At 42.3% G+C, this 8,184-nt stretch overlaps 1 long non-coding RNA gene across 1 annotated transcript; it reads left to right on the forward strand.

Moving 5' to 3' along the window:
* The first annotated feature begins 416 nt into the window (after positions 1-416).
* LOC116536711 lies at positions 417-7,629 on the forward strand. The gene is made up of 2 exons (XR_004262768.1): positions 417-484; positions 7,526-7,629. It is a non-coding gene; the product is annotated as an uncharacterized LOC116536711 (long non-coding RNA).
* Positions 7,630-8,184: the final 555 nt, after the last annotated feature.

The following is an 8,184-nucleotide window of genomic DNA, read 5'->3' on the forward strand; positions in this document are numbered from 1 at the left end:
CATTAGTGTAATAATAAATGTGTTGATAAGAATCTCAGGAACATTATTTCAGGAGTCTGTTAGCAGAAAACAGGGTTTTCCAAATATTACCCTCTTCCTTTCCCAAGACTGCCCTCAGACAACTTTGTTGCCTCCTTTGCACTTCTCTGTTATTGCACTTCTGATTGTCCTTATCATATTAAATGACTCAAGGCTGAAATACTGTCTGTCATAGCACTTTCACTCCCAGCACTTAGACTGCTATGTGGCATGAGTAGCCACCAATAAACGCTGAGTGAAAAAAGTCTTTAAAAATACACAAAAAAGGCCGGGCGCGGTGGCTCAAGCCTGTAATCCCAGCACTTTGGGAGGCCGAGGCGGGTGGATCACGAGGTCAAGAGATCGAGACCATCCTGGTCAACATGGTGAAACCCCGTCTCTACTAAAAATACAAAACATTAGGTGGGCATGGTGGCGCATGCCTGTAATCTCAGCTACTCAGGAGGTTGAGGCAGGAGAATTGCCTGAACCCAGGAGGCGGAGGTTGCGGTGAGCCGAGATCGTGCCATTGCACTCCAGCCTGGGTAACAAGAGTGAAACTCCGTCTCAAAAAAAAAAAAAAAAAAAAAAAAATACACAAAAAATCTCAAACTCCTGAACATTCTGCAAACCCACCTGTCCATCCTGTTAAAAAATGTCAGTAACCTGAATGACAAAGAAAAATTAGGGAACCATTCCAGATTAAAGGAAACTAAAACCACATGACAAGTACATGCAACACATGATCCTGAACTGGACTCTGGATTAGAAAAAGAAATTCTATAAAGGAAATTATGTGGGCTGGGTGTGGTGGCTCACACCTTTAATCCGAGCATTTTGGGATGCCAAGGCAGGCAGATCACTTGAGGTCAGGAGTTCAAGACCAGCCTGGGCAACACGGTGAAACCCGAGCTCTACTAAAAATTAAAAAAAAAAAAAAAAAAAAAGGGAAAGAGAGAGAAACATTCGCCAGGTGCGGTGGTGGGCACCTGTAATCTCAGGACTTTAGGAGGCCGAGCTGGGTGGATCACCTGAGGTCCGGAGTTCAACAACAACCTGTGCAACATGACAAAACCCTGTCTCTACTGAAATTACAAAAATTAGCTGGGCGCAGTATCACATGCCCAGCTGCTCAAGAGGCTAAGGCAGGAGAATCACTTGAAGCCCGGAGGCAGATATTGCAGTGAGCTGAGATCGAGTTACTGCACTCTAGCCTGGGTGACACAGTGAGACTCTGTCTCAGAAAAAAGAGAAAATTATAATACTGTGGAAACAGACGCCTTACAGTTTGCATGCTTAATGGACTACTTACCTTCTTGGGGCGGTTTCACCTGCTCTGGATTTGGCAGGCACACCTTCTTGGCAGCAGGACCATCTCCAGGTTCACAGCCAGTCATTGGCTCAACCAGTTCCTGGCTATCAGTTTCAGGCTCTGGGCCTTAAAGACAAAACAAAATTATCATTTTAAGCAGGAAAACATGAAATATGAATAAAGAAATAATATTCATACTCTCGGTGTTATTAAATAAAAGCTTTCACTAGTATAATAATAAATGTGTTGATAAGAATCTCAGGAACATTATGTCAAAAGTCTGTTAGCAGAAAACAGGAAAACAGGGTTTTTCAAATATTACCCCCTTCTTTCCCGAAGACTGCCCTCAGACAGCTTTGTTGCCTCCTTTGCACTCCTTATTGCACTTCTGATTGTCCTTACCATATTAAATGAAGGCTGACATCCTGTCTCTCATTAGCATTTAGACTCCTAGCAGCTAGCAAGTTATATGGTGGGAGTAGGCATCAATAAATGGTAAGTGAAAAAACAGTCTTTAGAAACTATACGCAAAAGCCCAAAGTGCTAAACATTCTGAAAACCAACTGGTCTATCCTCTTGAAAAATGTCAGTATCGGCCGGACACAGTGGCTCACGTCGGTAATCCCAGCACTTTGGGAGATCAAGGCAGGAGAATCACTTGAGGTCAGGAGTTCGAGATCAGCCTGGCCAACCTGGTGAAACCCCATGTCTACTAAAAATACAAAAGAAAATAAAAAAACAAAACATTAGGTAGGCACAGTAGTAGGTACCTGTAGTCCCAACTACTCAGGAGGCTGAGGCATCAGAATCCCTTGAGCCTGGGAGGCGGAGGTTGCAGTGAGCCAAGATCTTCCCACTGCACTCCAACCTGAGCAACAGAGTAAGACTCTGTCTCAAAAAAAAAAAAAAAAAAAAAAAATTATCTGGATAACTGGCAAAATCTGAGTATACACTGTGTATTAAATCACTGCAGTTTCTCATTGTTAAATTTCCTGAGTTTGATCATTGTGCAGTGATTATCCAGGGAATGACTTTTGCTTTGTTCTGAGGATATACACACACTCAAGTACTTAGGGTAAAGGGCCATAATACCTGAAACTTTATCTGAACAATTCAGCATTAATAACAGTAAACATAATATCGTAAGTGTGTGTGAGTGTGTGGGTAGCAGGATAAGACAGGGAGGGAAGAGATATGAAACCAATACAGCAAAAACTGTAAACAACTGGTGAATCTAGGTAAAAGGTATTATGAGTTAATTATACTGTTCTTGCAACCTTTCTATAAATTTTATGTCTTGAAAACATATAAAGTAACTTGAAAGAGTATATGACCACTACATTGAATTTAGGAAGACAGGTGTTTTTTTTTAATTGTGGTAAAAAAAAATACACATAACATAAAATTTACCGTCTTAAATATTAAGTGTTACAGTTCAGTAAGGAGCTATGTCTGCAACATTACCAGAAACTAGAAACAAACTTTACATAGTTGTTTTCCTATATAACGAAACATTTATTTATTTGCTTGCTTGTTTGTTTGTTTATTTATTAGCAATGAGGTCTCACTATGTTTCCCAGGCTGGTCTCGAACCCTAGGCTCAAGCGATCCTCTCACATCAACCACCCAAGTAGCTGGGACTATCATTGCACAGCACCGAGCCCGGTTTGAAACCTTTCTCTTAAATGACAATCTAAGGATAAACCACAGGACTTGTACAATGCCTATATTCAGCCATAGAGTACTAAAATCAGTGGGCATCAGCTAAGAAATCTGAAGTCTGCAACATGGATAGAATTTCAACTACAATTGCAATGCAAATTTCTGAAGGATTGATTAGCTGAATGGATTTGAAGACTATGCGAAATGTTATAGTCGTGACACCCATTACCTATTGGGGTAAATAGAAGCTTAACTTTGTTAAAATAAAGTTATATTTAGGTCCAAAGGTCCTACATGTAATATTCCATGAATGAATCCCATGTAGAACAAAGCACCAAAAATAACATTATTTGTGAATTACAGCAAATATACTGTCTCACACTGAGATAAAAGTGGGTAGACAGCAATTAATGAGCATTGCTGTCAGTCATATTCTATAAACCTTTAGCAGTGAATCCTTAGAATAACCCATGACCTGAGTTGCATAAATGTGTTGCTTCAAAATATTTTATTTAGAAGGAATTACTTCTATCTCATGTTAATCTCAGGATAATTTCTTTTTATTGTTTGTTTTTTCTAACCATTAAAGGATTTAATAACCTCTTAAAAGCCACTTAAAAAATCATGCTAGGTCAGGAGCGGTGGCTCACGCCTGTAATCCCAGAACTTTGGGAGGCTGAGGAGGGCAGATCATGAGGTCAGGAGATCAAGACCATCCTGGCTGACACAGTGAACCCCGGTCGCTACTAAAAAAACAAAAAATTACCCAGGCGTGGTAGCACATGCTTGTAATCCCAGCTACTCAGGAGTCTGAGGCAGGAGAATCACTTGAACCTGGGAGGCGGAGGTTACAGTGAGCCGAGATTGCTCCACTGCACTCCAGCCTGGGCGACAGAGAGAAACTCCAACTAAAAAAAAAAAAAAAAAAAAAAAAAAAAATTGAAAAATCATACTAAACCAGCTACCTGTACGGCAGTAACCTGAATTATCCAGCTTTTATCAAACTTACCACATAAAAATATCAATCAAGGGAAACTGACCAACGTTCAGCAACCAGGTTTTTGGAGTTGCTCCTGCTCCTCTGAACTGGGTCTAGTCTTGGGCCAGTACTAAACTACCTTACAGTAAAGCATTTGAGTTTTAAGCACTTTCAGCAAAATCATTTACTGTTTTCACAGCAACATACATGGTAGGAAGACACAAACTTTGAAATAAAATACAAATTTTGTATTCACCAGTCAAATGTTCTTGGATAAAACACAATCCTCGAGTCTCCATTCTGCCATTCATAACGTGGATACATTTCATCATAGTGAGGGGTTTCCCTAAGCTAAGCTGCACACTATATACCCTCCTCACTTTTCCAGTCAATTTCAGGTATTCTTTCCATTGTTTTCTTTCCTCCAGTTCCTGCTATGTGACAATGCATGAGACACACACACACACACACACACACACCCCAACAGGCATTCTTCTTCCCTTTCCCTTCACCTTGAGCTGCAAATGCTCCCTCATCCATTCTCTCTGGAGCAGGTGCAGGATCCTGGTTTTTAGTTGGTGGTTCCATTTCTTCAGGTTCCTCATCACTGGACTGCTTGTGATAAGGGAATATGTGTGTGTGTGTAAATTTAAAAAGTTATGTTATTAATACATGTCAAAAAATATATATATATACATATACACACACAAAATGCATAGATGTTTCTCATCATAACTGAGCCTAAAATCATTTCTCCCACTCCGTTCTACATGGTTAATAAGACTAACCACAGAAAGGTTACTGTGAGAAAAGTTACCCACAAGGACTTTGGAAGCTATTATAGTCTATGTTGGAATAGATGTCTACAATCTGTCATTAACAAGCAAAGCATAAGAAGGAAGTCACGGGCAAAAGCTGGAGAACACAAGAGAAAAAAAATCCTCCTGAGTCAATGTTTCCTTCATGAGATGCCAGAATAATTTTTTATCAGCATGAAAGACCTTTATTAGTGTATCTAGACTAATGCAACAAAACTATCACAAAAATTAATTTCTGTTAATAGAAAACATTGAATTAAAGCACTCAACAGCATAGGCCCAATTACCTCAGAAGATTCTATATAGCATATTGGTATACGTGGATAGATTAATCTTCTTCGAAAACCCATATTTCACACTGAAAAGAGAAAACTGTGATTGGGAACATGCACTTGAGAGGACAGATATATTCGATTACTTCGATGGCCAAAAGTTGTCATTTTAATTTTGAAAATACTCTCAAAACAAGTCCCAGAGTGTTAAGTGTAAGTGTGTACGTTTTCTGAGTGCTTGCAAAACCACTTATGCTGCCCGAGCTGGCAGAACAGTCATCTTAAGGCATGTGGCAAAAGGCACAAGATATTATTTAAAAATTTCATTTAGACACGGGGTCTCACTCTGTTGCTCACGCTGGAGTGCAGTGGTGCAATCATAGCTCACTGCAGCCTCGACCTCCCACTCAAGGGATCCTCCCGCCTCAGCATCCAGGGTAGCTGAGACTACAGACATGCGCCACTATGCCCTGCTGACAGAGGACATTTCTGATGAGGTTTAGTTTCACAAGTGGACTCCACATGAAAACACTAGTGAATCACAATTCCTGTTACTACTGCTTTTGGCACACTCCCACTTACTAGAGCCATTCACCCCCCTCAAATCAGGTTTGCTTGGACCGCACAGCCTCGCCAAATCCTCCTCATTGTTTCTGGACCCTCCATAGTTGAGGTGACACCTTGCAAAGCTTCTTACTGGTACGCTCCCCACTCCACACCATGGTGGGGAGAGGGGAGCCTCAGCCTTTCCAGGTGCCAGACCCCTTCCTTACCACCCACCTTGCCCCCGCCCGGAGCCCCATTCAGGACTCAGGAATGCACCCTGTATCATGGGTTCCTGGAGCCTCGGGACTTCCACCCCTCCAACAGCACCCCCAGCACTTGCCCCATTTTCACCTGAGCCCCTGACTGCCTTCCCTCCGTGGCATACCTTCCTCCCTGTCCTGGCCCCTTGATGACCAAAGAGCCGATGGTGGTGTCACAAACTGTGAGGAGAAGGGGTACGACCTTGAGGCCCTTCTCCCTCAAAAGCCACGGACCACCACACTGAGGGACCCATGGGACCCGCCCAAAGCCACCTGGCTCCTCCTCACCCTCACTCTTCAGCCCCTGGGAGGACTGGCCTGCGGACCTACCAGACGAGTTTCAGTAGAGGAAGAAGATTCCAAACAGCAGGAAAGCCACTGAACACCCTCACAGCTCCCGGGCATTCGCCACGTGACAAAGGGGCTGACGGGAAGATGCCCAGTGAACATGCGCACTGAGGCCGGTGCCCAAAGAGCATGCGCAGCTACCAGGGTGGGGAGGGGAGGTTTGCAGTTCCCAGTCGCATGTCCCACACCCCCAATTTTCATCCCCAGTGAAGATAATGGAATCCGACCTCTGTCTGCTCTTTCATATGCCTCGAGCATTCAAATACCTCAAACAGTGCTCCCCTCAAAACTCACTCCATTTTTAACTGGACCTCCCCCCCCCACCCCGGCCCCCGGGCCCTCTCTTGCCCTGGCCCCACCATAGGGACAAGGACTATGGTGGTTGCCTGTGAAGCCAGGTATATCATCTGCTAAAACAGAAATAGCAACATATGCATAGCATTTACACAAGACTAAGAGCCTCATAACCAGATATTCATAATGTCCAGCATATTATTCAATATTGCTCACAATATGAAGAACCAGGAAAACAGGGCAACTGAAATGGGAAAAGACAATCAACCGACACCACTGTTAAGATAGAGATGTTGGGATTATCTGGGAAAGCCTTTAAAGATGCTATTTTATAAATGTGTAGGTTGGGCGCAATTGCTCATGCCTGTAATCCCAGCACTTTGGGAGGCCAAGGCGGGTGGATCACTTGAGGTCAGGAGTTCAAAACCAGCCTGACCAACATGGTGAAACCCCGTCTCTACTAAAAATGCAAAAAATTAGCTGGGAGTGGTGGCGTGTGCCTGTAAACCTAGCTACTTGGGAGAATTGCTTGAACCTGGGAGGCGAAGGTTGCAGTGAACTGAGATCACGTGACTGCACTCCAGCCTGGGCGTCAAAGAGAGACTCTGTCTAAAAAAAAAAATGCTTAAATAAGCAATCATGAACACTTTTGAAACAAGTAAAAAAGCCCTGGCACAAAAAAAGAATATTTAAAGAATAAACAAATGGAAATTTTAGAAGTGGAAAACATGATAACAAAGGAAAAAAATCCTCAGTGAATGGATTCAATAGCAGATGGAGACAATAAAAGAATTCGTGAACTAAAAGATAGAAAAAATAGAAATCATTCTATCTGGCCAAGAGCAGTGACTTAAAACAGTAATCCTAGCACTTTTGCGGGCTGAAGTAAGATAGATGGCTTGAGGCTAGAAGTTTGAGACCAACCTGTGTAACATAGTGAGAACTTGTCTCTACAAAAAACAATGAAAAATAGCTGAGTGTGATGACACATGCCTGTAGTGCTAGCTACTGTGAAGACTGAGGCAGGAGGATCCCTTGAGCCCACGAGTTGAAGGCTACAGTGGACTATAATCACACCACTGCATTCCAGCCTGAGCAGCAGAGTGAGATCCCTTTATCTAAAACAAAAACAGAAATTGTTCAAGAGTTTCCTAACCTGATATTCAAAATGTCCAGCATATAATTCAAAAGTACTCAGAATATGAAGAACCATGAAAGTTAGGCATCTCAAATGGGGAAAGTCAACTGACACCAATGCAAAGACAGAGAGGTTGGGATTATCTGGGAAAGCCTTTAAAGATGCCATTTTTAAAAAGCTATAAACCATATCCGGGCACAAGTTTTCAACTCCTTTGGGTAGATACCAAGAAGTGCAATTACTGGATTGCACAGTAAGAGTATGTATAGATTTGTAAGAAATACTGCCAAGCTGCCTTTTAAATTGGTTTTACCATTTTACATACCCACCAGCAATGAATGAGAGTTCCTGTTGCTCCACATCCTCCCCAGGATTTGTTGTTGTCAGTGATTTGGATTCTAATAACTGTGTTTTTGGAGCAGTTTTCATCAATCCTGGTTTTCCATTGGAATTGCCAGGTAGAACTTTTTAAAAATATTGATTTTTGGCCAGGCACAGTGGCTCACACCTATTATCCCTGCACTTTGGGTGGCCAAG

The sequence above is a fragment of the Sapajus apella genome, unplaced genomic scaffold, assembly GCF_009761245.1.
Source record: "Sapajus apella isolate SASKATOON/1434 unplaced genomic scaffold, GSC_monkey_1.0 scaffold103, whole genome shotgun sequence".
Taxonomy (NCBI): Eukaryota; Metazoa; Chordata; class Mammalia; order Primates; family Cebidae; genus Sapajus; species Sapajus apella.